At 43.9% G+C, this 13109-nt stretch overlaps 1 pseudogene; it reads left to right on the top strand.

Annotated features, from left to right (window-relative positions):
• The first annotated feature begins 1197 nt into the window (after positions 1 to 1197).
• LOC105811609 lies at positions 1198 to 2378 on the top strand (annotated as a pseudogene).
• Positions 2379 to 13109: the final 10731 nt, after the last annotated feature.

Consider the following 13109-nt stretch of genomic DNA (forward strand, 5'->3'; position numbering starts at 1 on the left):
GGAAAATGGGTTTGGGACTTCTGGGTGAAGGAGGCAAGTTATGGGAAGGGGAGGAAAGGAAATGATAAGTTAATGAGGGTTGTCCTGTTATGCAGACAAAAGTCTTATCTCAAGGAGTAACTCTCTTCCTGATATAGATAGACCTTTACAAATGGAAATTTCCTTTATAAATGTAAATTTCCTTTACAAAAGGAGGACTGTAAACTCTATTTTTAGGCAGTTAGTAAAGAGCTTTTCCTATGCCTGCTGGTTCTCAATTGCCTTTAGCTCAAAATAATCCGTATGCCAAAGAGACATATTTTAGGGTGGCATATTCTGGTACCCTTCAAAACTTTAATAACTGTGCAGGGCCAAATCCTGCAAGAGAGACTTCTCATGCTCAGGCAGCACTCTTTCTCTCTGGTTTCTCCCCCACCTGCAACAGTATTTTCATTTCAGAGGTTGACTCTCTTTGACATTGTTGGACATTAGGATTAAAATCTGGTAAAAAAATGAAGCTGTTTGGGAGAGATGCAGAATCCTTGGGGGACCCAAGCCAGAAGCCATGGGAGCTCAGGCCAGAAACCCCTGCAAATATCAGGATACTGGGGTTTCTTTCTTTTGCTGAGGAGCTTAGAAGATGAAACATGGAGACTGAATACTGTCAGCTTTTAGATTTCCCTAGTCCAGCTATCTCATTCAACAAATAAGGAAACTGAGGCATGTGTAATGTATAAATCTTGCCCAATGCCACATAACCAATTCAGTAGCCAAACTGAGGTACAGAACTGCTTTCAAGAAACCTCAAGGATTCTTTAAATTCTGCCCTCCTGTGGCCTATGTCCTCAAAGAAGATGCAAGTGAGTGCCCAAAAGAAATTTGACATCTTCAAACAAAGATGTGGTCATGCAGCCCCACATGAAGTGTCCTGGGCGGATGGGCAGGAGAAAAAGAAGGAGTCCTGGATCTGGCTCCACTATCTACCACCACAGGAAAGAAAAGCCACATCCCCATGTCAGTTCCTCTGAGGGCAACCTGTCTTCACAGGGATGTTGTCATATGAAGAAATGTAATACCGGTGCACCGCACAAAGGGAAGCGAAGCCAGAGCTACGGGCACTTTTTCTGCCGGCAGTGTCTCAGATTCATTCTTAAGGAACTGAGAACTTAATCTTCCAAAACGTCAAAAAGACCATCTTATGCCCCACCTCCTACCCCAGCTCCTGTAACACAAATGCCCAGCACGCCAGGCTTTGTGGGATACAATCCATACAGTCATCTCGTCTACAACTACAGCCTGGGAGGGAACCCAGGCACCAACAGCCAGGTCACGGCCTCCTCTGGTATTATGATTCCAAAAAACCCAAAGCCACCAGATAAGCTGCTGATGAGGTACAGCGGAAAGGTCTGGGACCAAGTAAAGGCTTCTAACCCTGACCTAAAGTTGTGGGAGATTGGCAAGATTATTGGTGGCATGTGGCAAGATCTCACTGATGAAGAGAAACAAGCATATTTAAACGAATACAAAGCAGAAAAGATCGAGTACAATGAATCTATGAAGGCCTAGCATAATTCCTCGGCGTACCTTGCTTACATAAATGCAAAAAGTCGTGCAGAAGCTGCTTTAGAGGAAGAAAGTCGACAGAGACAGTCTCGCATGGAGAAAGGAGAACCGTACATGAGCATTCAGCCTGCTGAAGATCCAGATGATCGTGATGATGGCTTCTCAATGAAGCATATAGCCAGTGCCCGTTTCCAGAGAAACCACCACCTCATCAGTGAAATCCTTAGCGGGAGCGTGGTGCCAAGGTCGGTCAGTTGTCACAACAGCTAGAATGCAGGTCCTCAAACGACAGGTCCAATCTTTAATGGTTCATCAGCGCAAACTAGAGGCTCAACTTCTTCAAATAGAGAAATCACATGAGGAAAAGAAGAGGAAATTCCTGGAAAGCACAGATTCATTTAACAATGAACTTAAAAGGTCGTCCGGTCTGAAGGTAGAAGCGGGTATGGAGGAAACTGCAGCTGAGATCGCGCAGGCAGAGGAGCAGGCCCGCAAAAGGCAGGAGGAAAGGGAAAAGGAGGCAGCAGAGCAAGCGAAGCGCAGGCAGAGCAGCATCGTTCCTGAGGAAGAGCACGCGGCAAATAAAGCCGAGGGAAAGAAAGACGACGAGAACATTCCAATGGAGACAGAGGAGACACACCTTGAAGAAACAACAGAAAGCCAACAGAATGGTGAAGAGGCACGCCAACTCCTGAGGACAAGGACAGTGGGCAGGAGGGGCCGACAGTATGGCAGAGGAAGGAACCAGTGATAGCAACACCGGCTCAGAGAGCGACAGTGCCACAGTGCAGGAGCCACCAACACATCGCCTACCAGAAGACGAGAAAAAGGAATAGATATTGCCTCATTTTATGTGTTCTAAATACTTTTTTAAATGAAAAAATGTTTTTTGGTTTTAATGGTGTTATGTGGTTTGTGTATTAATTTTTTTCTTGTCCATATTACAGCCCCAAAGGCTTTTGGACCATTGAGCATCATGAGCCTAATGGCACGGTCACCTTTCTTAAGCGTTATGAAGATGGCTTTTTTCTTTGGATCTTGTTTCTAACCCTCAACTGCTGAAAGCCTCAGAATTTAGAGTAATTGAGAAAACACCCACCTCTTTTAGAGCATTATCCTTTGATGCTGCAGAATCTACTCTTACACATGCCTTCCTACAGCTCACCTGGGTGCTTACCAAAGCCTTAGCTTTAAACCTCCCCAGTCCCCATCAACAGCTTCCTGAAAGTCTCCTCTCGTTTACTTCCGCAAAGGGTGGCTTCTTGAAAACGTAATCATGTATGAGTATGTATTTCTTTACTTACCCTTTTTCACTTTTAATCAATGTCAGGTATCAAGAGTCACGTTAAGGAGTTGAGTGTAGCCTGCAACTACTGCACTTGGATCGTACTGATCTAGAAATAGTCTCCATAGAGTAATTACTAACTTATGAGTAGTCAGTAAGGTGAACACGGCACATAAAAAAATTACTTTTTTACCAGGCTTTCCAAAGACAGAATAGATTACAAAGCTCAAGGAATTGAATATTATTGTAATGGACTAGATAACTTCAAAATGATTAGCCCATTCCAGAAGAAAAACAGCTGGGAATTATGTTCATCCACTTGAAATTGTTTTACAATAATTAAAACATTCAAAACCTCAAGGCTCAGGGTCCCATAGATCAGAGCCTACCTTTTTGATAAACTCTCAGTAAAGTCTTAGAGATTAGAAGCAAGATAGTTTGTGACATGTCTGCTTCCCAAAAACTAGAATAGATTTTTACTGAACAGTGGTATATCTGATGGTATATGTTTCTTAAAGGTCCAAATGTAATAAAAAAAGAAAGAAAAAAAAAAGAAATGTAATACCTGTAAATATTCCTGAATTATTGGATGTGCTCTGAAATAGAAAGCTTTATATTGGAGGAAAAAGCTTCAACTTGGACATTAATGGAATTGGGTCAAAAAATAAGTGTTACTATAGGAGGAGACAACCAATCATTATTTACAAATCGGGTACCTATTGTGTACCCACATCTGCATCATGCTGCACCCAGAGGGATGTAAGAAAAAGGGGGGACCTCAACCCTATTTCCTGATTTAAGGGAGCCCGTACTTCACCTAGATTAAGAAGATGAAAGAGTCTAGGGTTTTGGGAATCATAAGAAGGGCTAAGCTGTTCAATTCACACTCCAAGTGCTAAGATAATCAGAGAAAGACAGAAGACCAGAGTGACTGCAGAACTAATCCATGACAAGTTAAGGTAACTGGCCGTAGAGCCCCTCTTTAGGGGTGACTCAAGGATGAGGTGAGAGTTGACAAGGAATTGCCAGATGGAACAGCACAAATGACTGACATCAGGAATGAGAGAGGTGATATCACTACTGATTCTATTAAAAGGATAATTAAAGGATTATGAAGACATTAAAAGGGTAATTAAGGGAGTATTATAAACAATTTGACACCACTAAATTTGACAATGTAGATGAAACAGACAAATTCATTCAAAGAAAAATTCCCCAAGCCAATGTAGATGAAACAGACAAATTCATTCAAAGAAAAATTCCCCAAGCTCACTCAAAAAAAAAAAAAAATAAGCAAATCGCTTCACTAGTGAATTCTACCAAATATTTAAGGGGAAAAAAAATACCACTTCTACCCAAACTCTTCCATAAAACTGAAGAGGAAAAAATACTTCCCAACTCATTCTATGAGGCCAGACTACCCTGAAACAAAAATCAGAGAAAGACAGCTACAGACTGAATGTTGGTCCCCTCCCCAATTCATGTTGAAATCCTAACCCCCAATGTGATGGTATTAGGAGACAGATCACACCTTTGGATGACAGTTAGGTGATGAATGGGATTACTGCCCTTATAAAAGAGGTTCCAGAGACTTCCTTCACTCCCTCTGCCTTATAAGGACACAGTGAGAAGGCACCATCTATGAACCAGGAAGCAGGCCCTCACCAGACACCGAATATGCCAATGCCTTACTTCCCAACCTCCCAAACTGTGAGAAATAAATGTCTGTTGCTTATAAGCCACCCAGTCTACGGTATTCAATTATAGCAGCCCAAATCGAGTAAGACAAAGACATTATAAAAAAAGAAAACTACAGATCAACACTCTTTGCAATAATAGACACAAAATTTTAAACAAGATATTAGCACATCAAATACAACAATATATTAAAATAATAATACATCATGACTAGCTGGGGTTCATTCCAGGAATGTAGGGCTGGTTTAACATTTGAAAATCAATCAATGTAATTCACTATATTAATAAACTAAAGGAAGCCAAGTGTCGTGGCTCGCACCCATAATCTCAACACTTTTGGAGGCCAAGCCTAGAGGATTACTTGAGGCCAGGAGTTCAAGACCAGGCTGGGCAACACAGTGAGACCCTGTCTCTAAAAAAAAAAATATAAAAATCAGCGGGACATGGTGACACATGCCTGTAGCTCCACCACTTGGGAGGCTGAGGCGAGAGGATTGCTTGAGCCCAAGAGTTTGAGGCTACAATGAACTATGATTGTACCGCTGCACTCCAGCCTGGGTGACAGAGCAAGACCCTATCTCTGAAAAAAAAGACACAATTAAAAGAATGAAGTGACCATCCACAGATGAAGACAAAATCTTTGCAAAGCATATATCTGATAAAGGACTTATAATCCAGAATATATAAAGAACTCTTAAACTCAATAAGGACAAAACAAGCAACCTAATTCTAAAAAATGATCTAAGAATTTGAATGGACACTTCACCAAAGAAGATATTCAACTGGGAAATAAGCACATGAAAAGATGCTCAACAACATTAGTCATCAGGGAAATGCAAACTAAAACCATAATGAAGTACCATGCTATAGGTACACATCCATTAGAATGGCTAAACTGGAATCCTTATACACCACTGGTGGTGGTAGGTAGATAGTGAGGGATTCCGGCTCTCCTAGGGACAAAGGTGGGCTCCGTCCTGATGCTGCCCACCCTTCATCCTGCCCCAAGCAGCTGACACACTGGGAAGAAAGAGGAACACCCTGCCAACCTGCAGAAGAATGCAGGGAATCCCCCAGGCCACAGGCCAGGTAGCCCAGGCACAACAGAATTTGGAAAGTGACCTAGAGTAACCTAAGGCTAATTATCATGTCATTAACTGTCCATCAAAGTGGTTCAGTGGTGACATCTGAACCATGAAGAGGGCCCAATCCAGACACTATAAAACAAGACCCCAAACCATAACGAGAGCCCTTTTGTTATGACAGGGGGCCCATTCATCATGTGTGGCAAATGTATCTTGCTCTTGTTCTGTGAACATATATCTTGCTCTTTCTCTATAAACCTATCTTGCTCTTCCTGAATAACTTTGTTTCATGCTTGCCTTGCTTTTGGTGAGTCTGGTCAATCTTCAGCCAAGAGCACACCAAGAACCAAGAACCAAGAACAGACAACTACGACCCCGACAGTGGGAACGTAAGGTACAATCACTTTGGGAAATTATTTGGTAGTTTCTTAAAAAGTTAAATATAAGGATGTTGGTATTTTTTGACGGGAGTCTGCCAACCTCGTCATTTGCCAGCAAATTAAAAAACTTCTCTTTCCTTCTCCTCAAACCACTTGTCCTTGTTCTGATGTGGTCTTGGGGACAAGTGTCAAACTTTCAGTAACAGAATTTGGTGTCCCTGGGTGGGCTCGTTTTTGCCCCAGTGGAATGGCACCCCACAATTGCTAGAAGAGGCAGGGAGCAGCCCTAGGTCAAAGCCATGGGTCTTCAAGGGTAAGAGAAACTTCTTTTTGAGGTGAGAGAGCAAGGGACAGCCCCAGCAGCTGCCAGAGCCTATTTTAGCTAAGCGGAACTCCTCTATCTCCCTGAAGTAGGTGTAGCTCACCGCAACCTGAACTGAGTTGAGAAGGAAATGAATTTAAGAAGTGTTTGGATGCCAGGCCATTCACTGGGGAAATTCCCCAGCATGCACACCAAGATGCTGATTCTGCCCATATTGGGCAGGGGGAGGTTCAGAACTTCCTGGTGGTTTTGTTTGTTCTGAGATGCCTTTTGGGAGTGAAAGTCACAAGGTTGAGTGGAACTAGGGAATCTGGTTTGAATTCAGAGCTCATTTGCAGTTCCCAGGGAATGGGGGGACCAGGCCATCATTTGGGGAGGGTTTCCAAGGGAACAGTGGGATTAGGCCATCCCTTTGGGGAGGGTTTTGAACCTTCCAGCCCTGTGGGGAATTTGTTGGAGGCCTGGGAAATGGGGGGATTAGGCCACCTGTTTGGGAAGGGTTTTGAACCTTCTAGTCGGGGTGGTGTTTATCCCCTTTGGATTCCCATTTGTGAACCTTCCAACCCTATGGTAGGGCATTTGAGGCACCATCTGAGATGCCATTTGGAGTGGCATTTGTACCCTTTGGATTCCCATTTGTTTGACAGGCCCTGGCACTTTTGTGTTGAGGATCCCTATATTGTCTGTTTGTTATTTGTGAGTTTTGTTGCAACATAAGGAAGAACTTATAGCTACAAACCTATGTGTAAAGAGAATGGTGTTAATGTAATCCAATGTACATGCTGGAGTGTGAGAAGTGGCTAAGCGAAAATTCCCATTTGATTGATAGGCCGTGGCATTTTAAATTGTTTGTGTTGGGAATTCCCTGTATTGTTTGTGTTGTTTTCTAGCATGGCCAATTCTTGTGCACGAGTTTTTAATAAAGGGCAAATTATATCAAGAAAAATTCAGAGCTCAAATGGTCAACCTGCCACTATAGCGTTAAAATGTTGAGCCTCAAGCTCTCTGCTTGAGATAAACTCATTGTTTATGGTATATAAAATAATCTGTGTTTGTAAGATTTTTGATAAATGAGGTTCTCCCACCCCTGCTGGAACTCCATAGCCAGCTGGAGCAAGGCGCCAGGGAGGGCCACAGTCTGGGAACAGAACCGGCAGGAGGGAGAACCAGCATACACAGCCCACCACTGAGTGGCACATGGCAAGGGGGAAGGAACAGCTGCTGCTGCCACCATCTTGGTACCATAGGAAGGGCCAGGAGGGCACCGCCTGAACTAACTCTTCAGTCCGACGCCAGTAAATTATGACTCGGGGTTCGGAATGGTCTCTCCCGGCAGCAAACTCAATTTGGGCCAGAGGGAACCCATTGCTGGTGTGGGCAATTTGCAGCAATATCAGATAGGGGGGCTTGAATGTGCAAGAACAGGTGAAGGGTCCTTTGCGACCGTCTAAGGGAGTGGGTGAAAAAGCTGCCTCAGACTGCCTTTTTGTAAAGAAGGACCTTGAAAGGAACATTGCCCAAAATGGCAAAGGACTCTGGGGGGCAGGAAGCCTCCAGGAGAGTAAATAGTTTTTTTAAGTCCAGGACTCAAATGGTAAAGGAGGGGGCCCTAAGCACCCTGCCTCCAAATACCCCCACGGGAGCCCTGGGCAAAACTAACAGTGGGGATTCAACTGGCACTAGCCACATGGACAGAAGTGGTCTTGGGGGGGCCCTTCCCCTGGCCACCACCCTGATCCCTGGCACAACCCATGCCTGGTGCCCTGCAAGCCAGGCAGGGGATGGTTGGGGAGGGGCCAGGTGGCAGTGAGGCAGCTGTAAAGAAGCAGTGGCTAAGAAACTCATCACAGCACGCCCAGGAGGCGGACCTGGGTGAGCAGCAGGAGCACCGGGGGTTGTTTCAGAAGCAGCAGAATCTCACCTCTGGGGAGGGTGCTGCCAAGCTCCTGCTAGATGAATACCAGGGTGCAGCGAAGTAAATAGGAGACTTCCATTGCACTTCGAAGTGCAGGCCTCTGCAAGCCTGCACATCATTCAGTCCAGGCAAAGAGGATGAGCAGGTAGAGAACGGCGGGCTGGTGATGGTTGCCATGGACAGACAGCTACAGAGACAGCTCAGCAGCTCCTCCTCCTACAGCAAGGACGTCAACAGGCACCCCATTGTCAATAGGACCCAGGAACACACTCCGCAGAGCCCTGGGCATTTCACAAGAGTGATAATGGACCCTCCTTTGTAGTGGATGTAACCCGACAGGTAAGCAAAGCCCTATACCTAGAATAGAAATTACATACATCCTGAAATTGACACCAAAAAACCATCTAAAGTGAGGTAGGGTGTTGCTGCTTGCCCTCCTCTAGATAAGGGTAGCCTTTCAGAAGCAGGGTTAAGTTAAGCCCCTAAAAAAATAGTTTTTGAGAGACCCTTCCTAGCACCCCGAGGTAAGTATGGTAATATAACCATAAGTAAAAGAGAATAATAAAACAATATGTCAAACGAGTGGGTCAGGTGCTAGCCACTATACATGAGTTTGCCTCTGTCAGGTCCCCGCCCAGGTTGGAAGCAGAGAAGTGGAATTACCCTATGAAGTGCCTCTAACAACTCAGACCTCATTAAAATTGTCAGAAGTGAAACCTTGCATCCATCTACCTAAGTAAGATGTGTAGCCCCAGTGCAGGAGCTAGCCTTCGGCGATCTAAAGTATCTGTTTGCGAAAAGGGAAAACAAATGAAAATGTTAATATTTTCGCTAATGTTTTTTGGTTCCGTCTATAGGATAGAGGGACAACTCCTCAGTGAGGATTTCCTGGGGCTATCGCCTCTTCTGTTGATTTGTCTTGCTGCTGGGTTGTTATCCTAAACCTCATTTGGTATAAGTATTTCTGTACATGATTTCTGAATTTGCAGAAGCCGGTCTCTCAGATCACCGACGGGGTACAACTAATAGCTCTGCCTTCAGAGGTCCCATGTTTCTTTTCTAATCCAGCCCTGTATCAAACATTATGTGCAAGGTGACAGGAAGGACCCAGAGTCCTTCTGGTGTCTTAGATACCAAGTGGGGTAAAATCTCTCTTATCAGGTATCCTCCATCTCACCTTGTCAATCCTCATGGTTGTACTTGTTGCTTACATCCTTTTTCACCTGGTAATCTGTTGTAAATCTATTGCCAAAACTTTGTAATGACATAAATAAGTGTAAACCTTCCATCTAAAACATCACCACAATTCAGCAGGAAGTAGCTTGGTGACTATGTCACCCCTCCTCCCATAGATACGGAAGGGTAAAAATTGACAGTGGGCAATATGTAGCAGAGAAAATGGCCTGAGATGGGTAAAAATGTTTTCTGTCTCCTCAAAACCCCCTCACCCTTTTTGAGAACGAAAACCTACATCCATGCCTCAGGACAGTGGTCAGGAGGGGCAGGAGAGTGTCTTTTGTTCTTTGTGCCACAGGAGATGGCTCAAGGAAATTGCCCAGGTGGAGGTCACAAGATTGTCTTAGCCAAAAATGGGATTATGGGATGAATCAGAACCTTTAAAAGCTCTGTACTTCTGCTCAGAGGCAGGACATTGGTACTTTGAGACGGGAATCTGTCAACCTCCTTATTTGCCGGCAAATTAATAAACTTCTCTTTCCTTCTTCTCAAAAAAAAGTTAAATATGTACATATGATCCAGCCATTCCACTCCTAGGTATTTACTCCAAATACCTGTACACGAATGTTAATAGCATTTTATTTGTAATAGCCCAAATCTATAATAGAAACAACTCAAATGTCCATCAACAAGTAAATGGATAAACAAATTGTGTTATATTTATACAATAAAATGCTACTCAGCTGTGAAAAGAAACGAATTATTGATACATGCAACAACTTAGATGAATCTTAAAATAATATGCTGGGTGAACAAAGACAGACAAAAAAGAATGCATGTTGTATGATTCCATTTATATAAATTCTAGAAAATGCAAACTATACTTACAGAAAGAAGTTCTGTGATTGCCTGGGGAGGTGGTAGCAGGGAGGGCCTGTAGGGGGATTACAGAGAGGCACGAGGACACTTTCAGGAGCGACGAATATGTTCACTATATTGATTGTGGTGATGGTTTCATGGTATATACATATGTCAAAACTCATCAAATTGTACAGTTTAAATATGTGCAATTTATTGTATGTCAATAAATGCACCTCAATTAAGCTGCAAAAAGTGTAAAGGACGCAGTTACTACCCTCAAAGAACACACTATGTTCTTAGGGAAATATTACTCATGGAGGAGATGAAGCTCGTGCTAAAACTTGATGGATGAGGAGCATTTGCACAGATACGGAGAATTTGTGTAAGGGATGGAGTGGTGCTATTCCTAGTGAGTGACAGGAAGAACATGAAAAACTTAGGTGACGACAAATGCAAAAAGTGTTCAAAGAATTAGACATATGGTAAGGAAGGATTTATGAAGGACTATTCTACGGTCAAGACTCCACATAGGATTTTTGAGAAGATAAAGGAGCTATACAAGAAATTTCTCTAGATTTCCAGAAAGATTACTTTCTTACTAAGGAGAAGTAAGGTCCATCTGAGGGTCTTCCTTAGCCACCATTTTTGCCTTGGGAAATAGAGAGAAGTTTTCTGATAAAAATAGTAAGTTGTAGGCACTAGAAAGGAGGCTTAGCTTCAATTGTATTGCTAAAGCTTAAGAAAAGGAAACAAGGAAACTGTGGGTGGCATGGGCAGCAATTGTATTCAGCTCTTCAAAGCTCCTGGAAGGCAGTAGCCAGTTCCTAACTAAAAACAAGTGCCCAATTCCAAGGACAAGAATGCAAAGCATAAGGGGGAAGAGACTAGCTGGTCGGCATCAAAGGGGGGACAATCTGCCTTAGAGATGTTAAGAAAATGTATCCAAAAACTTGGAAATAAGGCAAATGGAGGGCAGAATGCCTTTCTAATGTCATATTGGAACAGAACGAGCTTGCCCACGGACTATTGAATTCTGTAGGGAAATGTGCCTTTGTTTGACAATCTACTATTGATGGAAAACCCAGACTGTGAAGTTTCATATTAACTTTCAGATGTTTGTCCAGCAGAGAAATGAATTATTTCTGTCCTACCAAAAGATAACCCCAAAGGATATGGTTTTATTACCCTGTGAGCCATTAACCAGTTTTGCATTTAACCTAACAATGTTAATGTAAAATTCTTGTTTATGAAGGATTATATAAATCCAATTCCTCCAATGCTCTTTAAACCACTGTTACCATACTGCTGGTTCCTCAATAATAAGTTGAATAAAATAGCAGACACTTTGAGATAAACATAGAGATGCACTACCCAGGATCCCTTTCAAGGAAGAACTCAACTGCGCAGCTGCAGAGGCTTCCACTTTAGCCTTGCCCACTATCACAGCTCTTAGCCCACAGGCCAAGGAACAAATGCAGGAGTTGTGCCAAGTGCTGATTATGTCAGTCCCAATTCAAAGACCAGCAAAGTGATTATTGGTTGGGACCGCAGACCCAATGCTGCACTATAAGCTACATAAAGTCCCACTGTAAGCTGGATTTGGGGCAGGACTCCATTTATCACCTGACCCATGTACACCCCCCCTCGAACGGTGGTGCCACAATGACACTTCAGGTGTCTAGACATCAGTGTCAACTCAGATCCTGTGTCCAACAGTCCTTGAAAAGTCTAAATGTTTCCCTTTCCCTAGTGCAATTGTCCAAGACCAGCTGCAATGGGGGAGGCTGTGGTTCCTCCCACTAATCTCCCTCTTTAAGTTACCTGTTAGGAACAGCAACCTACAGGAGCAGTTCCCCAGTCATAGGTGGAGGGGTAGACTGTGCAGACACAAACATGTGCCACCCAGGCCCCCTTCAAGCTCCTTCAGGGTCTGCCTCAGCTTCAGAGAGCCACCTGGCCTAAGGTCACACACTTCCCAGGACAGCCCACAAGCAGTGACTGAGTGAGGCTGTAGGGGGATAAAGGCCTGGCCATCTTGGCTCAACACAAGACTCAGATAGGCAATACTTCCTGCAATGGACTGAATGTTTGTGTCCCCCTCAAATTCATATGTTCAAACCCTAATCCCAATGTGATGGCATTAGAGGGTGGGGGCTGTGCGAGGTAATGAGCTCCTAAAGGCTCTGCTAATGGAATCAGTGCCCTTATGAGAGGCCAGAGAGCTAACTAACTCTTTCCACCATGTCAGGACACAACGTGAAGTCAGCATGTCTGCAACCGGAAGAGGGCCCTCACCAGTACCCATCCATGCTGGCACCCTGATCTCGGACTTCCAGCCTCCAAAACAGAGAGAAATAAAGACTTGTTTAAGCCTCCCAGTCTATGGGAATGCGTTCTAGCCGCCCGAGCTAAGACATATACAGCAGAGTTCCTGCCCAGGTCGGCTGGCCAGAGCTCTGCTGGGCTCTCCACTGCGGATCCACTTCTTCCTCTGCCCCATCCCACTTCTGTCCCCTTCCTTTCACAGGTGCAGGTCCTTAACAAACATCTTGCCCTCAAACTGTTTCCAGAGAATACACCAGGTGGCACATGTGCTCACTCTACATTTGTATTAGAGTCATGTTTGTAACTTTTTGAAAACTGTACTTTAACAGAGATTTCACAGGCAGTATAGGAATGTCACAAGGGCAAGCCCCTGGCTAGGACAGAGAGTCAGTTCTTTGTTAAAACCTGTGTGAGGTTAATTGATGTTTTTACTATTATCTCAGCAAAGCTGCTGTTTTCTGGGTACCTAGCCTTGGGAACATGTTGAGGCTCTCTGCCAGAGACAAGGAGCTACACACAC

This window comes from Propithecus coquereli, unplaced genomic scaffold (genome assembly GCF_000956105.1).
Source record: "Propithecus coquereli isolate 6110/MARCELLA unplaced genomic scaffold, Pcoq_1.0 Scaffold2374, whole genome shotgun sequence".
In the NCBI taxonomy this organism is placed as follows: domain Eukaryota; kingdom Metazoa; phylum Chordata; class Mammalia; order Primates; family Indriidae; genus Propithecus; species Propithecus coquereli.